Source organism: Lissotriton vulgaris, unplaced genomic scaffold (assembly GCF_964263255.1).
Source record: "Lissotriton vulgaris unplaced genomic scaffold, aLisVul1.2 SCAFFOLD_1795, whole genome shotgun sequence".
Lineage (NCBI taxonomy): Eukaryota > Metazoa > Chordata > Amphibia > Caudata > Salamandridae > Lissotriton > Lissotriton vulgaris.
Genome location: NW_028251578.1, coordinates 38578 through 65519, shown reverse-complemented (window position 1 = coordinate 65519; position 26942 = coordinate 38578). Strand labels below are relative to the sequence as shown.

At 45.0% G+C, this 26942-nt stretch overlaps 1 protein-coding gene across 2 annotated transcripts in view; it reads left to right on the top strand.

Moving 5' to 3' along the window:
- The window catches only part of LOC147662837 (uncharacterized), a 254639-nt gene that overhangs the window by 202009 nt on the left and 25688 nt on the right, over positions 1-26942 (top strand). Inside the window, exon 1 of one of the 2 annotated variants that reach the window (XM_086950869.1) lies at positions 21345-21499. The exons of the other annotated variant lie outside the window; for it this stretch is intronic. The gene's annotated coding sequence lies outside the window, so the exon portion shown is untranslated. Of the gene's footprint in view, positions 1-21344; positions 21500-26942 lie in introns of those variants that run through there. 2 annotated transcript variants of the gene reach the window in all.

Here is a 26942-nt window from a genome sequence, read left to right as displayed (position 1 = left end):
CCAAATCGGAAAATCCCAGGACCTGGTATTGACTAATTTTCCTAGTCTGCAAAACAAATTTGGTACAAATCAAGAACTCGAAAGTAAAAACGAGATACATAAAGGAAGGATACAATTAATTTTTAAACCAAAATACCAGTCCAGGGGCAAGCATGATATCTTGAACCTGGGTAATATCCTTTAACTTTGTAGGGTAATTCCCTCATTTGAAGGAATTAGAAGTTAAGATATAGAAGCAATTGAATGTTTACCCAATAAAGTCGATAAACAAGAGCTGACATTGGTAACCTGGAATTCTACTGGCTTAGTAGACCTAATTCTACATGTATATATTGTCTTTTTTTACATGGGGAATAAAAATCACGAGGCCACTTCAACCCTCCTATCCAAGCCCATTTATTTCCCCCCAAAAATTAGTGGGTCAATGTAAAGTGTCAGAGAACAAGCAGGTATATTCAATAGTGAAAAATCCTATTGGTAAAACTATTGGCCAAGGTTCTATATTCACTACGGAAAATAAAAGAGAAGTAGTGGAGGAACTACAATTTGGGTGGCTGACAGCAGACCTACATGGAGCAAACAAAGATTGACAAAATCAACCTAACGGTGACCAGGAAGAGGTATCTAATTGAAGAGAAAGGCTAGATATATGCTAATCGAATATAAAAGGTATACAATCAGAGTCTCAAAATGAGCATCTGACTACAACATCGTGCAATTTTAAAATTATTCTTCTCCAGGAGACCTGGGCCTCCTATCCTTTTAAGTTAGAAGGCCTTATGGGATATTACAAACCTGCTAAGAAAGTAAATAAATATGGTACGGCCTGCGGGGTATGGCAAGCTTTATTTCAATAGAATTAAAAGTTGAAAGTGAGTTAGTAGTTCTAAATATTTGTAACTGTCTAATAGTCAAGTTAAAAACAGGACAAAATCGCTTTTATTAATAAGCATATATATTCACCCTGATCCTAATTTGAGGAAAACATTGGCTAGTAATTTAATGGCTATATTACAACAGCAATTGAATAAAGATATGCAACCTGAGATTATTATTTCAGGTGACTACAATATGAATTTGCTGTGGTCATATATTAGAGATGAATTAATACAACAACAGGATTAGCTCTGGGTGATCCCTAACCATCCACCAATTCAAGTCTCTAAGGGACCAAAAGGGGTAATTAGAAAAAACCTATTAAAAGATCTGTAATTATTGGGTCTAATGATTCTAAATTGACGATTCCCACAAGATTCACCCCCTGCATGGCCTTACCATTCATTTGGTAATAAATCAGGGATCGATTACTCAGTAGTAACCCTCAATCTATTTTAGAAGATGTAATCTTTCCGGATTGCAGAAGCAAATGGGAGTGACCATAGTCAACATATAATTGAGCTAAAACTAAACTGTTTACGACATGAAAATTATGTCATTATTCAGGTGACATAACTACAATAAACTAGAAGAGATGGTTGAACATTGTTTTGAAGATGTCACTCTCCTTGCAATTGAAAAGTGGACCCTTTTTACAAATAATTAATGACAAACTACACTCAAAAAGAAAAAAACAAGATAAAATGTCACAGGTACTCGTATAACTTTCCTTTCAAGGCTGTCTACTAAAAAGTGAGCATAATAGAATATCAAGAATGGTAAAGAAGTGGCCAGACAATCAAGATTATGGTGGATAATTAAAGAAAATGTAATACGGATGTGAGAAAACTAATTTGGGAAAAGAAATCATAAGTAAATGAGGCCTTTTGAGCAAATGCCCTATATACTAGCAAGAAGAACAATAGAAGAGAATTTTTAAAAATGATTAACAACTTGAATAGAGTTAGTAGGCCAACAACACCCTCTATATCAGGGGTCTCCAAACCGGTCCTGGAGGGCGGGATCCATGCCAGATTTTTAAAATAACTACATGTATCTCAATGGGGATATCCAAAAAATCTGGCATGGATCCGGCCCTCCAGGACCGGTTTGGAGACCCTTGCTCTATATTAACTGAATCTGGTTGGATTAAGATTTTACAACCTCATTTGAATTACATCCAGATATGGAGTTCAACCCAGGTCCAGATAATACAATATGAGTGACGGATAATAAGGAAAATGAATTGCATACAACTGAAGACCAAGCATATAGGCTTATGTGTTAACAGAGATTTGATGGAGCCCCTGGTCCCTATGGGATCTCAGCCGCACTCTATAAAGAAAATGTGCCTATCTAGGCAGATTACCCAACAAGTGTTTTTAACCAAGCATTGCAAACGTCGATCATTCCGGAATCACCTATCTATAAAAGCTAAGAATGGGAACAACCAACAAACTATCGATTAATAATGTTGCAAGATATGGAAATCCAAACTCTTTGCAGGAATCCTCCTGTCAGAATTAACACAATGGGCAACGAAAATGCAGATAATTCCACCAAATCAACCGGGGTTCATGCAAGGACAAGGTACAACAACTATAATAATTGAAAAATACAAACTCAGGAAACAACCGCAGTACTTATGTTTTGTGGATCTTAAATCCGCTTTTGACTGTCAAAAATTAGAGAAACAAGGTATTGGCCCGGGCCTCTTAAAAGCAATTCAATTACTATATAATGAGACCAAGACTGGGGTTTGATTAGTTAAAGGCACAGAATTATCTAGAAAAATTGAAACATCTCAGGGTTTAAAACAAGGGTGCATACTTGCACCCCATCTAATTTATTTTTAACAGAAGTGTTAGATAACAAGATCACTCATCCAGCTAAATTGCCTGATAGACAAATTTCAAATCTGTTATATGCCGATGACTTTATTTTATTAAGTCAAACAAAAATAAGATCACAATGTCTAATAAACAAAATATCAATCTTGTTCGACGATAAGGGCTCATTTTGTCTACATAAAGCAGTCTACATAAAGCAGAGTTGATAAAGAGAATTAACTCCCTACTAATGGCATTTCGTACATTGCAGAGTTCCATGGTGGGGTCTTGTTATCACCCACTGTTAAAAGTAATAAATGCAAAAATGTTGCCCAGTCTCCCCTACTGCGGCAAGGACCCTAGACCTTTAAATAATGCTCTTACCAAAGTGTTAAAATTTTTGTTTCAGCTCCCCACCAATGCATCACCTGCACAAATAGATTGGAATTTGGCATATTCAACCAGCAAATTGTAAGGATTGGTCAAAATCAATTCAAAAAAGTTTTATTCGACTGCGCTAGTGATAAAAGCATTACAGATAAAAAGAATTTTAAAAACTGTATTACAAAAGTTAAATTTGGTTACGACATTAATACAAAAGTGCAATCAAAACCATCGTTATGTTACACATAGTGTAAACCGAGTTAAGAGACAATATTCAATAACAACAATCAAAAGGCAATCTAAAACACCTAGGAGAACATGGTATACCCTCCAATAGCTGCTTTGCGCAGTCACATACCTGCACAGTGGTGGGAGGTTACCACATGATCTTATTCCACATCAACAAAAAAGCTCTATCCCTGCCTCCTGTTCAAGATCCCCCCAAATGGTCCAGAAACCTCCCCCAGATCCCACTGGACATCAAGGAAAAAAGCCTAAAGTTGATCCTACCCAGCGGCAAGGATCTCTCCACAAATGACCTCACCTCGCTATACAGCATAAATATGGTATCCCTGCTGGACCAACTAGCACCCCTGAAACTTTAAAAAAACGAGCCTCCCCGTCCTGATCCTGGTTCGACTCTGACATCAACGACGAAAGGAGACAACTAAGGGCTCAGAAAGACGTTGGAGGAGCATGCCTACTACCTCCCACCACAATCAACTCAGATCTATCAGGAAGAAATATAACAGTCATATCAAGAACAAAAAATATGTATACCTCACCTCTGCACTGGATTGCGCAAAAAACAGACCCAAGGAGCTCTTTAAGATCATCAGACAACAAACCTCCAAACCTGATACGTCCCTGGGTCAAGCTTCCAAAGAACGGTGCGACAACTTCGCCACCTTCTTCAATGACAAGATCTCCAAGATTGAGCGCTCATGAGACATCACCTGCTCCTCCCCTCACCTTAGCAGCCCAGCTGGGGTGCTCAGCTGCGCTCCCACTCCCACCACCAAATCCTGGTCACTCTTCCAACCCATTCCAGAGAAAGAGATAGTCAAATTTATTTCCACCTCTAAACCTTCATCTCACACCCTAGACCCTCTCCCGGCTCAACTCGCCAAAAAATTGAAACTCTCCCTTGCTCCACTCTGGTGCAGGATTATAAACAACTCCCTAAAAACCAGAATCGTTCCAGATTGTCTGAAAGTGGGTCAAGTCACCCCACTGCTAAAAAAACCCAGGCCTGGACATAAATGACGTAAACAACTTCAGACCTGACTCCAACCTTCCTCATCTTTCCAAAATCCTGGAAAGATGCGTACTCCAACAATTAACTCAACACCTGGACAGTACCAACCTCCTCGACTCCCATCAGTCGGGTTTCAGGAAAGGATGTAGCACTGAAACCACAATCCTCAACATAATTGATGATATTCACAAATCACTGGACTCAGACCAATGCTGCCTCCTTATTCTCCTAGACCTATCAGCAGCATTCGATACAGTTGACCACAAACTTCTCCTCAAAGCTCTCGAAGAAAGGGCTGGTTTAAACGAGGTAGTCCTTAAATGGTTCTCCTCATTCCTTCTCAACCGCTCCCAGAAAATCAAAATCAGATGCTTCGAATCCGACCAGTCTTGAGGGGAGTCCCCCAAGGATCAGTGCTCTCCCCCCTACTCTTTAACATTTACATGGAACCCCTCGCCGCCTTACTCAGGAAAGCTAACATCCCTTTTCACCTATATGCTGACGACACCCAAATCTACCTGGAAATCTCCTCTGCCAAAGACATACAAAGACTCAATGAAACACTAAGAGATGCGCAACGGCTATCAAGCAACCGTTTAAAACTGAACCCGGACAAAACCTTACTACTCCTCATCTCAAACAAAGAAGAGAACCCTCAAGTGGTTGAGTGGCTATAGCTGATCGATGCGCTCAATGGGAAACTCCCTGGCCGATTCTGTCAAATCATTAGGCATCACGCTGGACTCAAAACTGGACATGACCAAACACATTAAGATTTCGGCTAAGAGCGCCTTCCTTAATCTGAAGCTACTGAACAAAATAAAACCTTTAATTCCACCCAACGACCTTAAACAAGCCACTCAAGCATTGGTGCTGTCAAGAATGGACTATGGAAACGCAGTCCTCTCTAGAATTGTGAAAACACACCTTGCTCCGCTAAAAACAACCCTCAATACCGCTGCCAGAATGGTAACAGGATTAAAGAAATTTTACCACATCTCTCCTGCCCTCAAAGAACTCAAGTGGCTACCCATAGAAATGCGGGTGAACTTCAGAACGGCCTGCCTCACCCACAAAGACCTCCACACAGGCAAACCCCAATATCTGGCGTCTCAACTCAAAAAAGCTGGTCAGAACAGGAACCTCAGAAGCTCCAATACCTTACTGCTTATCCCGCTAAAACCTAGAAGAAAAAAAAACGCGACCAGATCCTTCGTCGGCAATGCGCCCAAAATATGGAACTCTATCCCCCCCCACATCAGAACTATTCCCTCCTTCACTAAATTCAAAAGTCAGCTCAAAATCCTTTTCCTCGATCGATCTCCAGAGATCAGATAGGACCTATCGGAGTGCTGAAAATGGCACTTTACCTCTCCCGGCTGTGGGATAACAAGTCCTTGTAATGGACCCACTCAACATCTTCTTCACTACGACTCCCACCCGGACTGTCTCACTGTTTTGCTATTTGTTCTGCTCCCTTTTGCTCGCTTTATTGAAATATGGTATTCTCGCGCATGTTTTGCTATGCAATTGCTGTGAAGCGCTCCGATACCCTCCGGTCAGGCTAGCGCTATACAAAACTTCATAAATAAATAAATAAAATAAAATCTTAAACATTATCCAGCCTTGATTTAATTGGAACGTCTGTGCCACATCCACCTGAGGTATTTGGGCACCAAAATTGCATACCTGGGAGATGGATCAGTGCAGAAGATTCACAGGGCTACCTTATACCCATGTTCTTAAAAAGCTGGGTCAGTCAAGCTTTACACGGGCCGGCAAAGGCAGGACAGGCAAAAAGCACATGCGTGTATGACTCTTCATGTTTGGCGCAAGCAAGACATTTGTTGTCGCCAGTGGGAGACCATTTGGATGTAAAAATCTTCAGGGGCAGACTGTCTGATCTAAATTGGAAGTAAAGTTTTCGATCCAAAGGTTTTTGAATAGTATCCTAGTATGGCTCAAGTATTGGGAATGGTTAATCTGGAGGAAAAGCCCAGAGAGAGAAGTCTGATCATAGCACCTAACCTCATCTTGTGCAACCATGTCCCAATACCTTGTTTTGAGGCTACTTTTTGTCAGAAACATTTCGTGGAAGGTGAGTCCCACAGGTGTGATAGGCCCATTGTGTTGAGCAGGCTTCTCAAATCACATAACCAGCCAATTTTGTGAAAGCGATCCAAGTTGACTAAGTCCCTTAGGTCCTCTGCGTACACTGCCAATTCCTGCGTGCACCATATTCTGTGCCAAAATAAAATTGGACGTAATCTGGCGAGATCCGGCAGGGAATTCCTGCCTAGGTCCTTCCTTAGAGGCAGGTGAGTGTACTCTGAGGCAGACTAATGATTGCACGCAGGAATGCATTCTCGGCTATTGATAGCTGGGTCAAGTTATATAGACCCCACAGCTCAGCCCTGAATAGGACTGAGCTCAGTGCTTTGGTGCTATAGATACCGGATATAAGGGCTTTGTCAGGGAAGGTTTAAATTCTTTTCAAACAATACCTACTATCTGCCGATGCTTTAACGCTATGACCTTAATGTGTGGCTTCCACCTCATATGCTTTTGTAGTTTTATGCCCAGATAGACAAAAGCATCAACCTGCTCCAGGGGTAGTCCATACATCATCATTTTCCCTCTAAATGATCTGTGCTAGTTAAATGCCATAAACTTTGTCTTCGCAGTATTGATTTTAAGACCCCTCAGATGGCAAAACTCTTCAAAACGTGTGAGAACACGCTGCAATCCACCCGATGTTTTGGAGACTATCAGCAAACATTAAAATGGGAATTTTTCTTCCAGCTAGGGGGCCGTCCTCCGCATCGAACGGGTTAATTATTTTCTTAGTAAAATATGACACTGAAAGTTATGTCACAGGATTTATCTCTGTTAAATATATAGCCATTCATATTTAATATTTCTCCATCAAGCAATTGACTTAAACAATAATATATTTTGCACTATCCCCAAATATCTTATAGATTAATTTAATTGACAATACATGTGCTGAATCAAAGAAAGAGTCTCAAACCTATACTGTGTATCATTAATCATTGCATTATGTCTCAGCCTACCATTAGTGTAGATAGGTATACCTTTATTTATTGTACGCATTTATTGTCAGGATAACATCCTCACAAACACAGAATTATTATCATGTCTTTAGTTTTGAACAAGGACCGCATTATGACTATAAGTCACAGTAGTGGAGGAGTAATGCTGTCTTTAATAAGATTGAGGCTTTCAGTGACTGAAAAGACTCTTGGTAGGGTATTATGTATACCAAGGCTGTATCCTACATTGTAGGAAGAGAGAGAACCAGCATGACAGGGAGGAGGCCTGGAGGCAGCTGTAGTACTAAAGGTGCGGGAAAAGGCATCTGAGTTTGAGAGAGTGGACTGATACCATAGGAACCCTTGGACCAGTGGTGGGAACGCCCCCCGAGGCAAAGTGTTTCTTATAGGAATGTATTTCCAGTGCTTGACACGATAGCCTGGCTATCACCCCTAGGGACAGGCAGTCTCTAGGGACTGTGCTTTCTATGGCTCTGCTCTCCTATGGTAAAAGGCCAAAGCAGGAACAACCTAATCATTAGTGTCCATGCAAGAGTACAGAATCCGAGGAGACAGGAAAGCACAGGATCGGAGCTATGACTGACCACCCGAAAAGCCCCATTCGGCCTGGTCTGAAGAGCACCCCATTGTGCCAAGCATTAATTATCAACAAAGAGCCATGCGCACTGTCAACAGACTGCCTTGATATGGTGCTTAAAACTATGGTCTAGAACTGAGGCGAACCTAAACCAAATTATTCTTGATGACTGCATGAAGCTAGATAGAGCCGCAGATATTCCCTGGTTAAGGTATGTTTCTCTGCAGCTTTCAGCACTAGGACAACCAGAGCTATTTAATCAACCAAGAAAGCTGCACCTCATGGAGGTGAAACTTATAAAAACGCAATTCTTAACAAGGAGAAATCTGGATAGGGAAGCAAATGAAGTTAAGAAACCTACATGCAGACATTTTATGATTATAAGTCCTGGGATTTTCGATGAACCTTTTTTGGTCTTTTGTTAATAATTTGCATCATCGTTTTCTTTTATCTAGATTTAGATTGAATTGTATCCATTGGTTCCTTACTGTACCCAAAGGTTTCTCAAAGGAACCTTACAGCCATGTGCCTGTGACACTTTCTGACCAAGATCTGTTGCATTTTATGTTCCTCTGTTGCTTTTATACTGAGCTGCGAGCAAAATATATTCTACCACTTTTGAAATTACTATTTTGCACAAGTAAGACCAGCACTGATTTACCTGCAAGTGTTCTACTCCCCACTTATTTGTTATGGGGTCGCAAGTTTTTTTTTTATCAGGGGCTATACGTAAAAGAAAAAACATGGGCTGACAATAGCAATGACTTTGCTCTGTTTGGAAATGATTTTATTGTATGGATGAGTTTTATTTGTGCTCTTAACCACATTCGTACCGCAGTTATACATTTTATCTGTTTGTGTCCCTTACGGTGAAATGTACTTTTATGGCCAAAACGTGGCCGAATGAAGTTTTTATTGAACTGAACTGAACTGCCTGCTAAAGGGACTGCAAATCCCAGGAGACCAGTTGTCTGCTGGGGCAGGAGTAGGGACTGCATCATCAACCTGCTTTGTAGCCCGTACTGTCTCCTGCAGCACAGGACGCCAAGCGCGCGTCTTCATTCAGCCTGTAACTGTTGGTTTAGCTGAGAGGCTGCTCTGCATTTCCTTGTATGCAGCCAGCTGTACAAAGTAACTTCACAGCTGGGAGCCCCTAAAGCAATTGTGAAAGTGACACAGCTCAGAGCTCTGCAGTCACGGACTGTCTCTCCCACTAGTTGAGTTCTGTTCAGTTTCATAAAGCTGTCTCAGGTCCGCTCACTGCAGGGGACTCTCATGAGTGCCCTCACTTTTATTTCAGGCTCTTTGCATCAGTAAGGTCAGTTAAGATAATGAAAGGAAAAGATTGTGAGAGCACAGATTGCAATACTTTGTGAGCTTTTGAAAATATATTTAGTTTGTCAAATAAATGTAAGTTAGCGTATAGCAGCCAAAGAAACCACATATCAGTTTATGAAACCCACTTTTGTTCCGCAACACTGTTGTCTTGAATGTGTGCAAACATCAACCGAATTGCCGAAAAATTAAACTAAATAGTACAGTTCGGAAAAAAGCGCTCTGACGTGGCAAGTACTGGATGCGTCATAGCTCTTTATTTCCTTACGGCAGGTTGGTAGTACGGGTGTTGGGGTAAGATGTAGCATTTTAAGTCTAGTTAGCTGTGTAAATAGAGATATTTAAAAGTAATAATCTGTTGCAATTCAAGGCGGCAAAAATATATAATATGGAAATTGGATTTAAATGGTTGAAAGAAAAGTGTGTGTCCAGGATGTGCATCTGTCAATGACATATATTCTCAGGGAGAGTTTAAAGTGTACGTGCAATTGAAATAAAGAAATAAGCAAAGAACGTTGAGCAAAGTATTTAAAGTATGCGGTCTGGATGTGCCTCTGCTAAGGGCATAGTTACAAGGCAAGTTTAAAACAAATACGTAAATATCATTAAAAAAAATTTAGTGAAGAATTAAAGAGAGAAAAAAAAGCCTCTGGTAACGACATACATTGACATAGAGTATGCCTGTGAGGCTAAAAGTGTTTGTAAGCAGACATCAAGGGAGCAGGGAAAAGTAGATCCTACAACCCAAACAGTGGAAGGACGCACAAGTACTATAGCATGCTTCAGAGAAGGTCGAAACAACATGGCAGAATGCGCTGATCAATGAACAGAAACATACATATCGTCAGACCTGATTCTGGTGGGATACTCATGATTTTTTCACAAAAAATGCCTTTATTTTATATGTCACAAATACCCTACTAAAAGTCCACCTGTAGGTTTGTCACTGGATGTAAGGCTGTGACCGAATTAGATCAGGTGATTCAAATGTAGAACATAGGAGGAAACCTAGAGCAAACAATTCACTGAGAGATGGGACAAGCTACGAGGCTAATCACAACTGGTCTCAAGAAATGCCACGTGCAAATGCTAGTTTTTTATCTATCTTCATCAGAAGCGTCTTTGGCCGCGCCGGTGACGTCGGGTGACTCTGGTCAGTGGTGAAAATCAATCAATCAAAAACATTTATAGAGCGCGCTACTCACCCGTGAGGTTCTCAGGGCGCTGAAAGGAGGGAGGGGGCTGCTACTGCTCGAATAGCCAGGTCTTGAGGTGCCTCCTGAAGGTGAGATGGTCCCTGATCAGTCGTAGGTGTGCGGGGAGGGAGTTCCATGTCTTGGCGGCCAGGTAGGAGAACGATCTTCCTCCGGCTGTGGCTCTGTGGATCCGTGGGACGATGTGGCTATGGCGAGGGATGTCGAGGATGAGTGGTGCGGAGGCGTTCTGTATGCGTTGTAGTCGTTTCTGTAGTTTTTTGCAGTGGTACCTGCGTATAGGGCTTTTCCGTAGTCCAGTCAGCTAGTGACGAGGGCCTGGGTGACCGTCTTTCTGGTTTCGGTGGGGATCCAGACGAGACGGCGTTGACTTGCTTGGTCATCGTGAGGGTGGAGTCCAGGATGAATCCCTGGTTGCATGCGTGGTCCGAAGGTGTTGGTGTGGAGCCCAGTGCTGAGGGCCACCAGGAGTCATCCCAGGCGGAGGGGGATTGTCCGAGGATGAGGACCTCTGTCTTGTCTGAGTTCAGCTTCAGGTGGCTGAGCTTCATCCATTCTGCGACGTCTTTCATTCCTTCCTGTAGGTTGGTTTTGGCGATGGCTGGGTCTTTGGTGAGGGAGAGTATCAGCTGGGTGTCGTCGGCATAGGAGATGATGTTGATGTTGTGTTTGCGTGCGATGGCGGCGAGGGGGCTCATGTAGATATTGAAGAGCGTTGGGCTGAGCGAGGATCCTTGGGGTACGCCGCAGATGATTTTGGTGGCTTCTGAGCGGCAGGGAGGGAGGCGGACTCTCTGGGTTCTGTCGGAGAGGAACGAGGTGATCCAGTCCAGGGCCTTTCCTTGGATCCCAGTGTTGAAGAGGCGTGTTATTAGGGTGTGATGGCATACGGTGTCGAAGGCTGCCGAGAGGTCCAGGAGTATGAGGGCGGTTATTTCTCCGTTGTCCATCAGGGTCCTGATGTCGTCGGTGGCTGCGATGAGGGCAGTCTCGGTGCTGTGGTTGGCTCGAAAACCGGCCTGGGAAGGATCGAACGAGTTGTTTGTCTCGAAAAAAGCAGTCAGCTGTTTATTGACGGTCTTCTCGATGACCTTGGCTGGAAAGGGAAGAAGAGAGATGGGGCAGAAGTTTTTGAGGTCTTTGGGGTTTGCTGTGGGTTTCTTCAGAAGGGCGTTGATTTCTGCGTGCTTCCAGCTCTCTGGGAAGGTGGCTGACGTGAAGGAGATGTTTATGACGTTCCTGAGGTGGGGTGCGATGATGGTGTTGGCTTTGTTGAAGATATGATGGGGGCATGGGTCCGAGGGGAAGCCGCAGTGGCTGGAGTTAATGACGTTGATGGTTTCTTCAGTGCTGATGGGGGTCCAGGCACTGAGGGTGGTGGGGGTCGTTGGTTCGGTGACTGGAGGCGGAGTCTGGGGTCCAAAGCCGTCGTGTATATCTGCGATCTTTCGGTGGAGGAACGTGGCGCTGGGGTTGGAGAGTTCTTTGACGAAGTTGAAGAGTTCCTTGCTGTTGTGGATGTTTTTGTCTAATCGCTCTTTGAATGATGTCTTTTTGGTGGTGCGGATCAGCTAGTGGTGTTTGCGGGTAGCGGAGAGGAACGAGGTGATCCAGTCCAGGGCCTTTCCTTGGATCCCAGTGTTGAAGAGGAGTGTTATTAGGGTGTGATGGCATACGGTGTCGAAGGCTGCCGAGAGGTCCAGGAGTATGAGGGCGGTTGTTTCTCCGTTGTCCATCAGGGTCCTGATGTCGTCGGTGGCTGCGATGAGGGCGGTCTCGGTGCTGTGGTTGGCTCGAAAACCGGCCTGGGAAGGGTCGAGCGAGTTGTTTGTCTCAAAAAAAGCAGTCAGCTGTTTATTGACGGTCTTCTCGATGACCTTGGCTGGAAAGGGAAGAAGAGAGATGGGGCAGAAGTTCTTGAGGTCTTTGGGGTCTGCTGTGGGTTTCTTCAGAAGGGCGTTGATTTCTGCGTGCTTCCAGCTCTCTGGGAAGGTGGCTGACGTGAAGGAGATGTTTATGACGTTCCTGAGATGGGGTGCGATGATGGTGTTGGCTTTGTTGAAGATATGATGGGGGCATGGGTCCGAGGGGAAGCCGCAGTGGCTGGAGTTAATGACGTTGATGGTTTCTTCAGTGCTGATGGGGGTCCAGGCGCTGAGGGTGGTGGGGGTCGTTGGTTCGGTGACTGGAGGCGGAGTCTGGGGTCCAAAGCCGTCGTGTATATCTGCGATCTTTCGGTGGAGGAACGTGGCGCTGGGGTTGGAGAGTTCTTTGACGATGTTGAAGAGTTCCTTGCTGTTGTGGATGTTTTTGTCTAGTCGCTCTTTGAATGATGTCCTTTTGGTGGTGCGGATCAGCTGGTGGTGTTTGCGGGTGGCGGTCTTGAGGGCTGTCATGTTTTCTGTAGTTTGTTCGCGGCGCCAGGTTTTTTCGAGGATTCAGCAGTACTTCTTTGACTCTTTGTCTGTGAACCATGGAGTTTTCCTGTAGCCGGTCATGCCTGGGGGCTCTTCAGAGGTGCGAGGTCGTCGGCGCAGTTGGTGATCCACTGTGCGAGGTTGTGGGCCGTGTTGTTGGTTTCAGCAGTGTTTGTTGGGGGGTTCTGGCTCAGTGATGAGAGGAGCTGGTCTGTGGTGATTTTGCTCCAGTGTCTGCGGGGGATTTGTTGCGTGCGGTGGTGGGATGTATTCTTTTTGAAGGTGAAGTGGATGCATCTGTGGTCGGTCCAGTGTAGTCCGGAGGAGTGGCTGAAGGAGACGTGGTTGCTGGCGGAGAAGATGGGGTCGAGCGTGTGGCCAGCGATGTGGGTTGGGGTGTTCACCAGTTGTTTGAGTCCGAGGTTGGCGAGGTTGTCGAGTAGGGTGGTGGTGTTGTTGTAGCTGTTTTTCTCCAGGTGGAAGTTAAGGTCTCCTAGGAGTATGTATTCTGGTGAGGCTAGGACGTGCGGGCTGATGAAGTCGGCGATGGTGTCACTGAATTGCGTGCGTGGGCCCCGGGGTCTGTAGATGAGTGTTCCTCTAAGGGTGGTCTTGGGGTCGGTGTGAATCTGAAAGTGTAGTGTTCGGCGGCAGAGAGTGAGTCTTCGGTGATGGTCGTGATGTTGATGGTGTTCCTGTAGACGATGGTGATTCCTCCCCCGGTTTGGTTGACGCAGTCCTTCCGGGTGATTTAGTAGCCGTCCGGGATGGCTATGGCGATGTTGGGGGCCGAGGAGGCGTTCATCCAGATTTCCGTGAGGAAGGCGACGTCTGGTGATGTTGTGTCGAGAAGGTCCCAGAGTTCGACGGCGTGCTTGTGGATGGAGCGTGTGTTGAGGAGGATGCATTTGAGGTGGTTGTTGTTGTTGCGAGGTCCGGTGGGCGGTCTGCAAGTTCGGAGGCAGGTGTATTTGCAGGCTTGCAGGTGAAGGGTCCGTGGGTTCGCTTCGGGGTGGCTCGGTAGCAGGCGGGTGTTCGTCCGGTGTGCGGAGAGGGCAGCAGAGTCGTATCTCAATCGGGGGCTCTGGGTGCGGCGGGGGCCTGGGGTTCTGGCGCTGGGCGCGGTCCAGGCGCGGACGGGCGCAGACGGGCTTGCCTTAGGCACGCCTTCGGTGCACCAGCGGCGCGCCCGCTGCGCAGCCTCCATAAGAAGGGTTGTGGGAGGGAGGAGCAGCTGGGAGGCGGGAGTGGGGTGGCGAATGGAGACAGCGGGGGGCAGGGCCGCAGAGAAGCAGCGGCAGGAGAAGGTGGTTCGGAGGGAGGCAGGGGAGGGGGGCACAGGGCACAGAAAACGAAGCAAAAACAAGATCAGGGCACAAAGGAAAAACGGGGAGAGAGGGGCACAGGGCACAGAAAACGAAGCAACAACAAGATCAGGCTACAGAGGAAAACGGGCACAAAATGAGGCAAAACGAGATCAGGAGCACAAAGGACTTACTAGCCCCACAGGAGGACCATGCGGCGGCTGGGGAGCGGCCTACCTGCTCCCTTCAGCGCTGCGCGGCCTCCATAAGAAGGGCTGTGGGAGGGAGGAGCAGCTGGGAAGCGGGAGCGAGGTGACGAATGGGGACAGCTGGGGCGGGCCCAGGGAAGCAGCGACGGGAGAAGGTGGTGCGGAGGGTGGCGGGGGAGGGGGGCACAGGGCACAGAAAACGAAGCAAAAACAAGATCAGGGCACAGAGGAAAACCAGGGATAGAGGGGCACAGGGCACAGAAAACGAAGCAAAAACAAGATCAGGGTTAAGAGGAAAAACGGGGAGAGAGGGGCACAGGGCACAGAAAACGAAGCAAAAACAAGATCAGGGCACAGAGGAAAACTGGGAGAGAGGGGCACAGGGTACAGAAAACGAAGCAAAAACAAGATCAGGGCACAGAGGAAAACGGGGAGAGAGGGGCACAGGGCACAAAACGAGGCGCACAAAGGACTTACTAGCGCCACAGGAGGACCGTGCGGCGGCTGGGGGCGACCTACCTGCGTGACAGAGATAGTGTCACTCATAGTCACTCATAGTCATTGACATGTCACACATAATTACACTGAAAATAGTAAAATTTCACACATAGCAATCTGAAACCTTGGTAGCTATGTATGGATAGTCTTTTAAAAGCAAATAACAGATATGGCACACGTTTACATGAAGACGGATGAAGGCCGACTCGCTCTCAGGTACTTACTTCTACAACAGAACACTGGCGCTGCTGCGGCCAGCCTGCAACAACTCGTTGAGGATTCCTGGGCCTGTGGTGCAACCAACACCACCCCTGCATGATTCATGGTCCGGAGCCACTGTACACACACTGGTGGTGATCGTACTCACTTTAACACAACCTGAAGGGGGAAGAGGTGACATCTCTACTCTGACCTTCCCAATTTACGACTGCAACACTCACAAAGGAGTGGGAAACTGGATAATAAAAGGTGGCACGTGCTTAGTGAGAAAAAACTACCCTCACTCACAAAAGTGTGACGTACTTCATCATTGGGCCTGCTTACTAACACACCTGCGCAGACCAATGCCTGGGGTGGAGCAAAGGGGAGGGGAGGATGTAGACTTAAGGGTAGAGCGGTCGACCTCGGACCTCGGGAACCGGCTTCGAGTCTCGGCAACTGACACTCAACATCCTGTGATTCTGGGCAAATCACTTAATCTCCCCATGCCTAACAATAAAAAAAATGAATGTTTTCATCTGTAACGAAACTGGTGCTTATGTAAAGTGCTCTGATACCCGATTCCTCGGGTCTAGTTCGCGCTATGTAAAACTCTAAAGAAGAAAAAAAAACAATAAAATTTGTGATCACCGAAGAAAAGTGCAGCTAATGAAAGTTAAAACTAGCTCGGATGTGTACCCACTCAAAACTTTATTCCTGGGTCATCTGGCTAGTTTTTAAAACGTGAAGGATGGCGGTCACAGGAGAAGATTTTCACCCCTCCTTACTGCCAAGGTGTCAAAATGTTTCTGCTGTTTAAATCGTGCCCACAGTGTCGGGTCACTCCGGCATTCATCAGGACCCTCCGGATCCAAAAACGTAGTACCCTCTGATCCTGCCTTAGGTATCTATTGAATGCATTCCTTCCAACATGGGGTTCCCTATTTCACGCACACTTCGTAACCTGTGGGAAACGCACACGGAGGGGAGAGAATTATTACTAGATTGCCTTTTGATCCTCTACAAAGTATCAGGGAGTAGAAAATCCAAACCCCTGAGTGCTTCTTCCCTCTTTGCAATACATCCATGCACCACCTCAAAGCTCACAGTACCCTGTAGGTATAATATTTCAATCATTGCGTCCAAATTGAACTAAACCTTTATCGTTGAACAGTGTCCACGCCACATTACACTCAGGAAAACACTTTTACCATCACCGAAATCCGCTTCAATCAAATGCCCCCACTAATGCTGCGCAAGAAAATCTCACTCACCGAGTTTCACCAAGCGAATCGCTAGAATTAGCGAGGGGTTGAGAGGGACCCTCTGTAGTCAAACTGTATAAGGAGATAAAACCTATACATAATGGTGTTATAAGTAGGCATGATTATTTGATATGTATAAATGGGGAAAATCAATAAATCTGGAAGCAACTCCTAGTGCCATTTGACACAGTCGGAAGGGTCATGACGCTGAAAAAATGCCTGCATTACAGTGGAAATGCCCCAGTTCACAAAATTAAAGTAAGCGATCACTGGTATACTTTGTCGGTGTAACTGTCCACCCGGTATGAAGGTGGAAAATAAATCAATTCGGAAGCAACTCATAGTGTCATTTCACACAGTCGGAAGGGTCATGACCGCTGAAAGAAAGCCTGGATTACAGTGGAAATGCTCTAGTTCACGATACACCTGCGTATACCACCACTCATAGTCATAATTAAAGTCAGCGATCACATATTTACTTTGTTGGTGTAACTGCCCACCCAGTACCGTAATCTGTGTCCACATATTGTAGATTTTCCGTCCCACTGAACCTTACCCCTAGCTCCTTACTTTATCAAGGTGGGTTCACTTCCTGGACATTCTCCAACTCTTGCCGTGTAGCTAGCGAGTTGCTGTCCTCCTCCTACCCTAAGACGGAAGAAGTTCCGGTCACGTGGGGGACGTAGGCATCAGATGATCTGGAAGTTTACGACGTCATGTGTCCGATCTTCAGATCTATACTGTGATTTTTTTACAAGTTATTGGAAAGATAACTTTATTGAAGGCTTGTCTATTCCTCAAGGTTGCATGGCGATATAAACATATAACGCCCCCAGCTCATTGCCGATAAATTATGATTGGCTGGAAGCGTGAATGTAATATACAGATTCCCTTTGTGAGGAATGTTGTTTCTGGGTGGAGGCCACCCATCGTAGTGTTATACATTATAAGAACTGTACCTGATGTGTAATTACTTCTATTAGTCCAGCTGACAAGGGGATAATTCCTATACATGTTTAAATCGATACAATATAGAGATAATGGTAAATGTAGGGAACCTTCTTACACCTAAGGTTCGCATTAACTCGTATCTCTCCTACGTTTTTCTTCATCAGTTTTTTCTTTGGCCGCCTAGCATGTTCAGTTGTTTGTATTTCTCATATTCTATTTGATTTTATTCACAGATATATGCTCATGGGGCAGGGGGGCCACTAATCAAAACTGGAGTCTATATAGTGGTCAACTTTATCATCATTCAATCCCAACACATGGCTTTTTAATCTGTACACCCACTTCTGTTCCCTCATCAGGAGTCATCTCTTTTTATCTCCTGGAGATGGTCTGATTCTGGTTTAGTCCAGCACCGTCCAGGATAGGTCATTTACTGTGTGGTGTTCCTCTAGGTAGTGTGTAGTAAACTTTGTATTGGATTTCTGGCATCTAATGGTACTTCTGTGTTCTTACACCTAAGATTCGCATTAATTTGTGTCTCTCCTACAATTTCATTCATCAAGTTTTTTTCTATAGCCGCACAGCATGTTCAGTTGTTTGTATTTCTCATATTTTATTTAGTTTTATTCACAGAGTAAATGCTCACGGGGCAAGGGGGCATGATGAAACACACGGTTGTTAGTAAGCAAGCCCAGTGATGAAGCATGTCACAATTTTGTGAGTGAGGGCAATTTTTTCTTTGTGTGTGTTGCAGTGACAGTTCTCACTCTGGCAGGGAGGCCGGCTGCTCGGACTGGCATCAGCTCTATTGCCGGCGCTGGTGGGCTCAGCCTGTGTGTGACATGGTAACTCACGGAATCCATACCGCTGGGCTGGGGAGCATATGGCAATGCTGTCCAGCTTCACCAAGATGGCAAGTCAGGCGTGGCCAACTCTGGGTCTGGGAATCGATCCTCATCCACAATGCTGTGGTGCGAGCGGCGAAGAGGACCTGAGCTACCATTAATTTGCCCAACACACTGACAAGTGTCATCGAACCCTTCCTGAAATGCCACGCACTCACAACGATGCGGGTAGCGTGGACCGGCAGCACTGCAGGACTAACCTCGTGACTCATCCCGCTTATTAAAATGTCTCAAGCTTCGCAATTATATTTTAAGTGTCTAAGTAGCCAAGCCATTGGGTAGTGACTCCTTAGTAATGCGGCGTGGTATCGGCCTGGGGTATGTCCAGTCCCAATGCATTGTAACAAAGTAGAGAGCTGCGAGGAGCAGATCATGAGCACGCCCTTGAAACCTAACTGGAACAGCGCACAACACACATTGCCTCTCAGTCATGGTGCATTATAGCAGCCGAGGAGGCGCTATAATGCGTGACTTCGCATTTCAGTGAGGTGATGCGGACCATCACACTGAAATGCGTTCGTGTAACGTCTGATGCATGATATGTGTCAGGATTTGTCATACTGATGCAACTAAACTTACTGCAACGGGCTCTTTATATCTGCCAATGAAGAACAGCTTAGTAGATTGAAGTTAGCCCAGAATACGGCGGCCAGACTGGTTCTTAATGCTCCAGCCAGGTCTCCTTCACGCCCCCTCCTGGACAAACTTCACTGGCTGCCCATCCGGCAGCGGGTCAAATTCAAAGTTTGCTGCATAATACATAAAAGCCTTTTTGGCTCAGGTCCCAAATATCTGGCAGAACAATTTAATCTCTATAAACCTGGCCGTCTCCTGCGCTCTAGCAACCAATTGCTGCTTCAGATCCCACGTGTCAAGAGGGCAAGACAGGGTGGTCGAGCATTGTCATACAAGGGCCCCTCCCTCTGGAATACTCTGCCCCTTCCTTTGAGGCAAACCACCAACCTCCATGCTTTTAGGAAATCCCTAAAGACACACCTGTTCTTGACATCCTAAATTTGCGCACTGCATGCTTCTGATTTAGACACCTTGGGAAGAACATAAGTGCGGAGATACCCCTCAGGGGGTCGAGTCCTGCGCTATATAAGCACATAAATAAATAAATAAAACTGAGGTTGTGGGCACGTGGCACGCCGGCTCATGTGGCAGTCCGAATTTCAGCTATAATGAATGATTTTTATTTTGCTTCTGTGAGTTGTCAGTGAGTGTGTTTTGAAATACAGCAGCCTGCCAGGCTGTGACCTAGACTACTGTTAGCCAACTATAATTATGAAGGGTGAGGCAGCAGAAATCTGTGTCGGGACCCTTTCACATCCTACACGACTGGACAAGGGTCTTGCGTTGGACAGAGAGATCCGCCTGGCTAGTGATGTTCCTCCTTTGCCTCGATTTACTGCCAGCAAAAAGCCTAGGGCCCAGTGGGTGTACTAAGGCTGGTGAAAGATGGAATTACTAATTGCTTTTCTGCGGGTGTAATGTTGTTTTGAGCTCCCTGTCTTTTTGTGCCCATAGAACACCGGCCTGACCTCCAACGGGTATCCGAGGCTGTGGCAACATGTCCCTAGTTCAATTTCCTATCTGCCCGGCGCCCCGGAATTGTTGCTGTCTCCTGGCAACACTAGTACTTTTAAGCTGGTGACATCCACCAGGTCAGAGAGCTCCTCTCACGTCCAGCGTGCCTCCTGATTCGAGACAGAAATCACAGCAGTCCACATATATCCTTATGAATTACACCATTTGTGCTGCTTGTGTAATACAGAAATAGACAAACATATTTAGCTCCATCAGTCGATCTCACAGAAACCGCTTTACAACATGACATGCAAGGCGAAAATTAAAGGTGAAACCATAGTTGGCCTAACGGCTAGGGCGGTCGACCTTGAATCTTGGAAACTGGGTTCAAGTCTCGGCAATGACGCTGAACATCCTTTGATTCTGGGCAAATTACTCAATCTCCCCGTGCCTAACAAAAATGATGAATGTGTCCTCATGTAATGCAACTGGTGCTATGTAAGGCGCTCTGATACCCGATACTGGGTCAAGTTCGCGCAATACAAAACTCAGTAAAAAAAAAGAAAACAGCTATTGCTTATAAATGGTTTTAGGAGTGTTTTAGATATTTTAACTGGTTGCAGCAGTTAACAGTAGTGTTGTGCCTCTGAGTTTACAAGGGCGCTAGGTTAGTGCCCTTCCATTTCTGGTGCTTTGCAGCACTTAACGTTTTAATTTCTTGTTGCTCAGATGGGTGTAATTTCTGATATTTATATGCTTTCCTCTTCTTCTTCGCTTAATTATGCTGGCCAGAAAGTGTCACTCATAGTCATTGAAATGTCACTCATAGCAATCTGAAACCTTGGCGGCTATGATAAGAAATAACTCAAAAACACAGAAAGATTAGAAAACATCTGTTCGCTTTGACATATGACTTCTACCACACTATATTTGGTCTGGTGTATAAAGTTGCATGGTATTTTTCTCTATTTACTTTGCTATGTACAATGATGTGCATTTGAAAAACCTGGTAAATAAAGTGTTTAAAAAATAAAATGAAAAAATTATTAGGCTGCCCAGTTTAATTGCACCACTAACACGTATTCTCATATATTTAATGAAATATAAACTGTCACTTCCACTTGACAATCTGTGTGAATACTCTGTAGTCCTCTGCATCAGTGTTTTGAAGATGGTCATATGAAGACAAGCTGTAAATACTTTTTTACAGCAGCAACCAAGGGTGAGACCCTGTACGAGGACTGTGTGTATCTTGAAAACATTCATTTCTGTGACTTCTAAACACCCAGATATTTCCTGCCACAAAATGCTTGTTTGTGTGAATTCACTCGAGACTGGATGTGATGGTTCTTTAAGTGGCCAGCAGAGGGCGCGCCTCGACAGCTGAGATGAATACACTGAGCACATTGTATGAAAGGGAGAAGGGTTTCCTGTTCCAGGTCAGCAGTGGCAGAGACAGTACAAGCAGTAGATGTTGACGTCACTTCCTGCCTCTCCCTCTGTGTCCAGCATGCTGCAGAGGAGGAAGGACGCTCTGGCTGTCTGTGCAGTTATCTTCATCTTCAGTCCCTCACAGCCCCCCCACCACCTCTCCCAGACCTTAAATGTGCACCTGCCCCACCCCAGCCATAGGAGGAGGAGAGAGCCTGGAAAGGTCTGCACAGAGTTTGCTCAGGTAGGAGATTGTCAGCACCTTGTTATGGGTTTGTAGAAATAGTCTGAATAATCCTGGAGGAAATCTTCAGTAGCCAGGCTCTTCTATCCAGGAACCTCTGGGGGTCTTTCCGTCGGCCCTGGGGGTGTTTGTGGTCATCATGTGTTTTAAAGAGAGGATCTGTGCACTGCACTGCATCTTAATACACTGTGAGAAATATGTGCACGCTGCACTGCATCTTACTACACTATGAGGAATCTGTGCATGCTGCACTGCACCTTAATGCACTGTGACAGATCTGTGCACACTGCACTTTACTGCACTATGAGGAATCTGTGCCACTACAATGCATCTTACTGTATTGAGATGTTTGTGCCACTGCACCGGCATATTACTGCACTGTGAAAATTCTGTTCACATCTGTGCACACTCTTTGCTCGGCTCTCCCTGTCAGTTTGTTGACTTGCCCACCTGTACCCCTGTGTCAGAAACATGTCCCCCAGGCAGGTGAACATCAAGGCTCCCCTGCTGCCCCGTGCCCCTTTTCCCCTGTTTTCATATCTCAGTCTAGGTAAAACCTCAGTCATTGCAATAGTTTCCAGTGGCATAGGTTGGCTCATATCATTATCTGCTGCAGAGGTTGTGTGTCTGCTGCAGGGATTGTGTGTGTGCGCACTGACCTTGGGTCTGCCAGGTAGGATGCCTTTCAAGCAATGGAATGTACATGTCTCTGTTTTTGATGTACATCTGCAGGTTGAATGTGTGTGCATGTGAACAGGGTAGAGTTGTCTTTGCAGGCTGTGTGTGTGTTTGAGGCGCATCTACAGTGTGTCTTTTTGAAGTATGTCTGTCTTAGCAGATGTTGGCGAGACTGTCAGTCACTCTTTTTGGCCTCTCCACTCTGTACAGAAATATTTAGGATCACTTGCTGTAAGAGGGTCTCCTCTGTGCAGAATAGTCAGGTGCTACTCGGCACACAGCAGATGTCTGAGCAAAGTCACGTGCGAAGTTCTAGTTCTTCCCCACAGTTTGAAAGAATTAGGCAGGTTTGAGTGAGACTTCAGCACGAATTCCAAATGTGGGAGTGCCCACAAGCACCCAAGGCTACTTGTATGACAATGCTACAGGAGGTTGCTGCACTCTCTCGTCAACAGTGTGTTGATGAGGATTGTGCTATGATATGAAGCCTGCATGAAGGATTCCAAGACTCTTGAAGTCATTCTGCTCTAGTTGTCACTTTAGAAAGAAGGGGAGAACAAGATGAGCGATCAGAAAAAGCAAAAAGAGGCCAGAGAAGAGAAACAAGAGGGATACAGAGAGAAGAAATGCGAAGGGTGGAGTAAAGTAATTAATTGATATTGGCCAGAATAAGAGTTCTAAAAATGGCCAGGAAAGAAAATGCAATGAACATTATTAATAGATTGACAAAAGTTGAGTTATATGTCCGGAGCTAAAAATGTGATTTAAGTGCGACGTGAATGTGAGTCTTCAAGAGTTATAGGTGTAATGTGCTGTTTAGTGGTACCAATACTTGAACCAACTTTATAGCTATGGATCTGGGATTTAACCCCAAACACCCAGCGGTGCAAATGAAACAAAGGGTGGGATCAATGTATTTTCGGGTTACCAATCTCAGCTCTACTGAGATAGTTAAGAGGTTCCAACCGTCTTCCTTTTTAAATGTGTTTATGCGCATACTGCACAGATTTGTATTACCTTTGTATCAAACATACCAATCCTAATAAATTCTTTTGGAGGTGGCCGTTTCTAGGGTGCTTCCTTTTTTTTGCTTTTGTCCCTTCTGGTTTTCCACTAATCTATGTACTAGCCTAAGGACTTTGATTGATTTTTACACTGCAATTCAGTGCCAAAGTGATGTGCTTGTCATATACATACTGGTGATTAGTGTATGCATGATTGGCTAAATTGAGTTAGCTGTGAGTACCTTGTCTGGAGGTAAGACATACACGTAGGGCACCTTCTGCGTTGGCCAGCAGAACCGGTTGTTCTTTAAATGTGCCACGGATTTGCCATGACGGGGCATGTGTGTGCAGGTTACTGTTACTAGGCTTGACATTTAAGAAGACACTTGCCAAGGTTCTGCATTTCTCTTGCTATCTATGAGTACTCCCTGGGGACAGTGTGCGGTGTCCGGAAGAGGTAGGGCATGTGTGTGCGCTACATATACTGGAAGTGAATGGCACAGAGTAGTGTGTTTGGCACAGTAGGGCCTGCTCCTCGTATCGGATTGGCTTGAGGGATCTGTGGAAAGGCTATTGAGATGGACTTCCTACATGCAGAAGAGTGTCAGTATAGTGTTTAATATCAATGAGTTCGTACTGGCGAACCTGCTCCGGTGGTGCAAGTGAATTCAGCATTATGACGGTGGAAATACCACTTTGGGAAAGTGGGAATGTCTGTAATCATGGCTCTGTATGCCTATCCACCTGTCTCCAAATCGCATCTGGCTGCTGGGAGGATAGCTACATCTGTGCATTTTCTGATAAGACAGCTATAAACTAGGGGCTCAAGGCATACTGTAGACTTCTCACTCTGAGAGGCCTTCCTATGTTGGTTAAGAGGGGGTGGAATTGGCACCTGCATTCCAAGTAGCAGAGTTGTGGCCACACTAAAGATACTGATCAAGCCTGCCAGGGTAGGATGTCAGACATGACAACATTTAGAGAGGGCCTGTGCATTTCAAAGGTGGCCTTTTGAGCTGATCTCATCTTCATAGGTCATTGTGGGTATAACCACTGGGGCTCTACCTTTAGGAGTTAAAGACGCTTTGGTGATTGGAAACCTACTACGCTAGTTCGATGTTGGGACATCAACAAGAAGAACTATTGGGGCGGGGGGCTTAAACTGGATTATCTCCTGACTTGTGGTGGCCTCGGGCTTGTTGTGCTCTAGGAAGGGGATTATCACTTAGTGGCTTTTGCCTGGATGTTGCCGGCCTGCAGCTAATTGCCAATTGTCGTGGCCAAGGTGCCAAAGCACTCTCCAAGGGCTGGTTGACTGGCCTCCTCTCAACGAGTTTCTATGTTTGTTATTCAGGGACTCTTCATGGGTTTTCATGTACACATTTTGTACCAGGTCGTCTAGAATACATAACTTGGTAAACTGTTTTCTTTGCTTGTTTAGCAACAGCTCTTAATATTTAGCCATAACATGGTGGCATCTCCATCACAATAGTTTTATCCTATAAATGATGTTCTGTCCCCTTGGATGCAGAGAGAAGAATTCCGGCAGAGAGGACTCTTCTGGAATGACAGCAGTGCCTGACATGGAGCCCTGTGTAAACTAAGTTTACACTCATCATGCAGACCACTTTACTACATACATCAGGTTTGGGGGTTTAGACCAATCGCAGAGATCGCAAATATATCCCTGTGCTCAGATATATAATTTGCAATGGTTGGGATGTTTGTCCTATGCAGTCAGGTAGTTATTCAAATTACTTTGTTTAGTTTCATCTGCCTAATGATCGCAGCACATTTGCTTCATAATAGACTACAATAGTTTCAATAAATGTATTGTAAACTTTCTTTGTGTCTTTCTTTTGTTTACTATGGGCATGCATGAGTGAGTGAGTAATAAATGGGGAGGATCCGATTTCACAGTGCCCTTGGGGATAGAGGGTCATGTTAGAGGTTGCCGAAATCACCTGTTACTCTGGGAAGATTAGGAGTTCAGGTGAGGCACTGAGAGCTAGCAGGATTGTGCCAATAGGTACTGACATTGTAGAGAGGCTCAGTCCCTACACTCTGACGTCCTGTGATCCTAACACACAGTTCTGCTTTACTTGCTCAATCCGTGTAATGGGTTCAACCATTATAACATTGCTGTGTGGTTATATGATTATATTATTCTACTCCTACCTAACACTACCTATCCTATTGAGAGCATAGTGGGAGAACCCTTTGCAAGATACCTTGGGATAGCCTAAACTCCCATACCTGACTGTCATGTATCACAAAGCCAGCCTTTGTAGAATGGTTAGCCTCCTTTTTTTTGTATCAGTCTTTGTGTGTGTGTTAAATTATAAGACAAAAACAATTCTGTTGCATTTAGATATTTCCACGACACACGGTTTGATTTTAAAACCTACAATTTCCACTCAATTGCATGATCGTTCTCAGTTGACTTTGCCCATGCTGTAAGAGACACTTGTCATTAAGTGTAACATAGAATGCATATGATACAATATTTTTCAAAGAATATCTGTGATATGACAATGCAGTCATGCCATTGTCCACAACAGCCAATGCATTTTCAAATTAATCCTGTCAAGTTGTCTTAAGCGTTCAGCAGCGTCTTGCTGAGAAGTTTTCCACAGTTCATTGTAAGTGGCGTATATGAATCTGTTAGAATGTGTTGACCTAGGACCCAGGAAGAAATCTTGTAAATCCATGTCATCTGAATGGAACTATTATATTTTCCTTAACTGCAGATAATGTGGAATGTTGTAACCATTGCTGTGTTGAAGCAGGTTCTGATTATCAAAAAGAAGTACAGGGAGGCTTGGCAATCAGGAACAGTTTAAATTAATTAAACAATAATGGCCTGGAATAGCAGCCACTTCTCCTACAGCTTCTTGCTGGAATTCACTTTGCCTTAGGTCCATGGCATGCTTTATTCTGTACGCCCGGTGCAATAAAGTGAAGCTTGTCCCCCTTTGGGCAGGAAATTGTGGTACAGTGGGTCATAAATATTGTGTTTAGATACTTTATCCCACTCTTATAGAAGGGACCATAAATACTAAATGATGTCAAATTCTGAGGTGGTCCAGGAGTGTTGTGTGTGTTATCTCGAGTAACGCTTACTGCTATGCATTGTTTGGGCTTTATCTGATGAGTGCAACTGACCGGCTGCTCTGGCATCGTCCTTGGCCGGAGTGCATGCTCTCAGCTGTGCATTTATTTGTGTTTGAGTGTGTGCATCTGACGTGTTTCTTTAGGTATTTGATCCTGGTGCCACATGTGATTTTTCTGTTGCAATCTTCCTGGTGTGTTTGAGGCTTGTTCCATGTCTGGTGTTTCCATCACGGGTCACTCTGGAACCGTAACAAGTGTTTTATGGTGATTTGGGTAGTGCAGGCAACAGTTATTCACTGGTGTGCTGGACTCCTAAGAGCGGGCCCTTTCTATAAATTAACCCGAATCTAACATTGCCCGTCCTTAATTGAGTTCTCTACTACCCTGGCTGTTTGTGTCTGTGTCTGGAGCTTGGACGGTTCCCTTTTCTTGCTTGTGGTGTGAGTGTTTCCCTTGTCATTGTGTGTCCTAATCAGGTGCATTCCCCCTATTTTCAGGGTAGCCTTCTTCACGCAGACCCATATTAGTTGCAAGGTGCTGCACAGCAAGAGCAAGATTGCAACCACTGGTAACGAGGACTTACAACAATTTATTATCAGTAATTGGGCAATTAACGACAGGCTAATGAAAATGATCAAATAAAAAAA